The sequence below is a fragment of the Chlorocebus sabaeus genome, chromosome 29 (genome assembly GCF_047675955.1).
Source record: "Chlorocebus sabaeus isolate Y175 chromosome 29, mChlSab1.0.hap1, whole genome shotgun sequence".
NCBI lineage: Eukaryota > Metazoa > Chordata > Mammalia > Primates > Cercopithecidae > Chlorocebus > Chlorocebus sabaeus.
The window spans coordinates 22,672,373-22,678,372 of record NC_132932.1 but is presented as its reverse complement, the minus strand read 5'-3'; positions in this window follow the sequence as shown (position 1 = coordinate 22,678,372).

Genomic DNA, 6,000 nt, shown 5'->3' with positions numbered 1-6,000 from the left:
TAATATTTTATAGTTTCCTGTGTAAAGTTCTACAATCTTTCATTAGATTTATTCCTAGGTAGTTGATTTTTTTGATACTATTGTAAATGGTACCATTTCTAAAATTTCACTTTCTAATTGTTTGTTGTTGGTATACAGGAATACAATTGATTTTTTTATACTGACCTTTTGGCCTGTGAACTTGCTGAATTTACCTGTTGATTCTAATAGCTTATCTAAAGTCATTTAGTCTTATATACATAATTATTTCATCTGTAAATAATGGTGTACTTGTTATTTTCCAATCTGAATACTTTTTTCTTACCTTATTTTCCAGGCTAAGAACTCTAATACATTAATCTTGAATAGAAGAGGTGATAGCAGATATCCTTGTCTTGTTCACAAGCCTAGAGAAATGTTTCAGCATTTCACCATTAAGTATGATGTTTTTGTAGATATCCTTTATTTTATTAAGAAAATTCCCATCTATTCCTAGTTTACTGGGTTTTTTAAAATGTATGTTTCATTTTATCACTTTTCCTTAATCTCTAATCATGAGATTTTTCTCCTTTTATCTATTAAATGTGGTAAAACACTGATTGTTTCCTAAATGTTAACTTCTAGATTATATTCAATTTTTCCATCTGTATTATCTTTTTTATATATGCCAGAATTTGGCTTGCTTATATTTTGGTTGAGATTTTTAAAATGTATGTTATGAGAGAGATTGGTATTTTCTCTTCTTGTGTTCTACTTGTCATGTTTTAGTATTAAGATTGTGCTAGCCTCATAAAACAAGTCAGGGAGTATTCCCTCTTTTTCTAGTCTCTGAGTTTGTGTGATATTGGCATTATTTTTTTTTATTTATTTTTTATTTTTTATTTTTTTTTAGACATTATTATGATTTACTAGTGAAGCCATCTGGGCTTGGAATTTTGTTTGGGAGAATTTTTTTTTTTTTTTTTTTTTTTTTTTTGAGACGGAGTCTTGCTCTGTCGCCCAGGTTGGAGTGCAGTGGTGCAATCTCCACTCACTGCAAGCTCTGCCTTCTGGGTTCACGCCATTCTCCTGCCACAGCCTCCCCAGTAGCTGGGACTACAGGCGCCCACCACCGTGCCCCGCTAATTTTTGTATTTTTAGTAGAGACGGGGTTTCATAGTGTTAGCCAGGATGATCTCGATCTCCTGACCTCGTGATCGACCCCCTCGGCCTCCCAAAGTGCTGGGATTACAGGCGTGAGCCACCATGCCTGGCCGGGAAAATATTTTTTTATTATGGATGAAATTTCTTTCTTTCTTTCTTTTTTAAGAGAACAGATCTCATTCACTGCAGCCTCAAACTCCTGAGCTCAAGTGATCCTTCTGCCTCAGTATCCCAAGTAGCTGTGAACACAGGCATACACCACCACACCTGGTTTATTTTTTTGTAGAGACAGGGTCTCACTATGTTGCCCAGGATGTTCTCAAACTCCTAGGCTCAAGCGATCCTCCTACCTTGGCCTCCCAGGGCGCTGGGACTATAGATGTGAGCCACTGCACCCAGCTGAAATCTATCTCTTTAGAAGCTTTAGGGCTGTTTACATTTCTTTTTCTTCTTGTGTCAGTTAAGATGTGTTTTCTTGGGATATTGTCCATTTCATGTATATTTTCAAATGAAACTTAAGATTTTTAATGAGGAAGGGCGGAGCAAGATGGCCAAATAGGAACAGCTCCAGTCTCCAACTCCCAGCGCGAGTGACACAGAAGACCGGTGATTTCTGCATTTTCAACTGAGGTACTGCATTCATCTCACTAGGGAGTGCCGGACAATGGGTGCTGGTCAGCTGCTGCAGCCCGACCAGCGAGAGCTGAAGCAGGGCGAGGCATCGCCTCACCTGGGAAGCGCAAGGGGGAAGGGAATCCCTTTTCCTAGCCAGGGGAACTGAGACACACAACACCTGGAAAATCGGGTAACTCCCACCCCAATACTGTGCTTTAAGGAAACAGGCACACCAGGAGATTATATCCCACACCTGGCCAGGAGGGTCCCACGCCCACGGAGCGTCCCTCATTGCTAGCACAGCAGTCTGTGATCTACCGGCAAGGCAGCAGCGAGGCTGGGGGAGGGGCGCCTGCCATTACTGAGGCTTAAGTAGGTAAACAAAGCCGCTGGGAAGCTCGAACTGGGTGGAGCTCACAGCAGCTCAAGGAAACCTGCCTGTCCCTGTAGACTCCACCTCTGGGGACAGGGCACAGTAAACAATAACAAACGCAGCAGAAACCTCTGCAGACGCAAACGACTCTGACAGCTTTGAAGAGAGCAGTGGATCTCCCAACACGGAGGTTGAGATCTGAGAAGGGACAGACTGCCTGCTCAAGTGGGTCCCTGAGCCCTGAGTAGCCTAACTGGGAGACATATCCCACTAGGGGCAGTCTGACACCCCACACCTCACAGGGTGGAGTACACCCCTGAGAGGAAGCTTCCAAAGCAAGAATCAGACAGGTACACTCGCTGTTCAGCAATATTCTATCTTCTGCAGCCTCTGCTGCTGATACCCAGGCAAACAGGGTCTGGAGTGGACCTCAAGCAATCTCCAACAGACCTACAGCTGAGGGTCCTGACTGTTAGAAGGAAAACTATCAAACAGGAAGGACACCTACACCAAAACCCCATCAGTAGGTCACCATCATCAAAGACCAGAGGCAGATAAAACCACAAAGATGGGGGAAAAGCAGGGCAGAAAAGCTGGAAATTCAAAAAATAAGAGCACATCTCCCCCGGCAAAGGAGCGCAGCTCATCGCCAGCAACGGATCAAAGCTGGACGGAGAATGACTTTGACGAGATGAGAGAAGAAGGCTTCAGTCCATCAAACTTCTCAGAGCTAAAGGAGGAATTACGTACCCAGCGCAAAGAAACTAAAAATCTTGAAAAAAAAGTGGAAGAATTGATGGCTAGAGTAATTAATGCAGAGAAGGTCATAAACGAAATGAAAGAGACGAAAACCATGACACGAGAAATACGTGACAAATGCACAAGCTTCAGTAACCGACTCGATCAACTGGAAGAAAGAGTATCAGCGATTGAGGATCAAATGAATGAAATGAAGCGAGAAGAGAAACCAAAAGAAAAAAGAAGAAAAAGAAATGAACAAAGCCTGCAAGAAGTATGGGATTATGTAAAAAGACCAAATCTACGTCTGATTGGGGTGCCTGAAAGTGAGGGGGAAAATGGAACCAAGTTGGAAAACACTCTTCAGGATATCATCCAGGAGAACTTCCCCAACCTAGTAGGGCAGGCCAACATTCAAATCCAGGAAATACAGAGAACGCCACAAAGATACTCCTCGAGAAGAGCAACTCCAAGACACATAATTGCCAGATTCACCAAAGTTGAAATGAAGGAAAAAATCTTAACGGCAGCCAGAGAGAAAGGTCGGGTTACCCACAAAGGGAAGCCCATCAGACTAACAGCAGATCTCTCGGCAGAAACTCTACAAGCCAGAAGAGAGTGGGGGCCAATATTCAACATTCTTAAAGAAAAGAATTTTCAACTCAGAATTTCATATCCAGCCAAACTAAGTTTCATAAGTGAAGGAGAAATAAAATCCTTTACAGATAAGCAAATGCTTAGAGATTTTGTCACCACTAGGCCTGCCTTACAAGAGACTGTGAAGGAAGCACTAAACATGGAAAGGAACAACTGGTACCAGCCATTGCAAAAACATGCCAAAATCTAAAGACCATCAAGGCTAGGAAGAAACTGCATCAACTAATGAGCAAAATAACCAATTAATATCATAATGGCAGGATCAAGTTCACACATAACACTATTAACCTTAAATGTAAATGGACTAAATGCTCCAATTAAAAGACACAGACTGGCAAACTGGATAAAGAGTCAAGACCCATCAGTCTGCTGTATTCAGGAGACCCATCTCACATGCAGAGACATACATAGGCTCAAAAAAAAGGGATGGAGGAAGATCTACCAAGCAAATGGAGAACAAAAAAAAGCAGGGGTTGCAATACTAGTCTCTGATAAAACAGACTTGAAACCATCAAAGATCAAAAGAGACAAAGAAGGCCATTACATAATGGTAAAGGGATCAATTCAACAGGAAGAGCTAACTATCCTAAATATATATGCACCCAATACAGGAGCACCCAGATTCATAAAGCAAGTCCTTAGAGACTTACAAAGAGACTTAGACTCCCATACAATAATAATGGGAGACTTCAACACTCCACTGTCAACATTAGACAGATCAACGAGACAGAAAGTTAACAAGGATATCCACGAATTGAACTCATCTCTGCAGCAAGCAGACCTAATAGACATCTATAGAACTCTCCACCCCAAATCAACAGAATATACATTCTTCTCAGCACCACATCGCACTTACTCCAAAATTGACCACATAATTGGAAGTAAAGCACTCCTCAGCAAATGTACAAGAACAGAAATTGTAACAAACTGTCTCTCAGACCACAGTGCAATCAAACTAGAACTCAGGACTAAGAAACTCAATCAAAACCGCTCAACTACATGGAAACTGAACAACCTGCTCCTGAATGACTACTGGGTACATAACGAAATGAAGGCAGAAATAAAGATGTTCTTTGAAACCAATGAGAACAAAGATACAACATACCAGAATCTCTGGGACACATTTAAAGCAGTGTGTAGAGGGAAATTTATAGCACTAAATGCCCACAAGAGAAAGCAGGAAAGATCTAAAATTGCCACTCTAACATCGCAGTTAAAAGAACTAGAGAAGCAAGAGCAAACACATTCGAAAGCTAGCAGAAGGCAAGAAATAACTAAGATCAGAGCAGAACTGAAGGAGATAGAAACACAAAAAACCCTCCAAAAAATCAATGAATCCAGGAGTTGGTTTTTTGAAAAGATCAACAAAATTGACAGACCGCTAGCAAGACTAATAAAGAAGAAAAGAGAGAAGAATCAAATTGACGCAATAAAAAATGACAAAGGGGATATCACCACCGACCCCACAGAAATACAAACTACCATCAGAGAATACTATAAACACCTCTATGCAAATAAACTAGAAAATCTAGAAGTAATGGATAATTTCCTGGACACTTATACTCTTCCAAGACTAAACCAGGAAGAAGTTGAATCCCTGAATAGACCAATAACAGGCTCTGAAATTGAGGCAATAATTAATAGCCTACCAACCAAAAAAAGTACAGGACCAGATGGATTCACAGCCGAATTCTACCAGAGGTACAAGGAGGAGTTGGTACCATTCCTTCTGAAACTATTCCAAACAATAGAAAAAGAGGGAATCCTCCCTAACTCATTTTATGAGGCCAACATCATCCTGATACCAAAACCTGGCAGAGACACAACAAAAAAAGAGAATTTTAGACCAATATCCCTGATGAACATCGATGCAAAAATCCTCAATAAAATACTGGCAAACCGGATTCAGCAACACATCAAAAAGCTTATCCACCATGATCAAGTGGGCTTCATCCCTGGGATGCAAGGCTGGTTCAACATTCGCAAATCAATAAACATAATCCAGCATATAAACAGAACCAAAGACAAGAACCACATCATTATCTCAATAGATGCAGAAAAGGCTTTTGACAAAATTCAACAGCCCTTCATGCTAAAAACGCTCAATAAATTCGGTATTGATGGAACGTACCTCAAAATAATAAGAGCTATTTATGACAAACCCACAGCCAATATCATACTGAATGGGCAAAAACTGGAAAAATTCCCTTTGAAAACTGGCACAAGACAGGGATGCCCCCTCTCAGCACTCCTATTCAACATAGTGTTGGAAGTTCTGGCTAGGGCAATCAGGCAAGAGAAAGAAATCAAGGGTATTCAGTTAGGAAAAGAAGAAGTCAAATTGTCCCTCTTTGCAGATGACATGATTGTATATTTAGAAAACCCCATTGTCTCAGCCCAAAATCTCCTTAAGCTGATAAGTAACTTCAGCAAAGTCTCAGGATACAAAATTAATGTGCAAAAATCACAAGCATTCTTATACACCAGTAACAGAA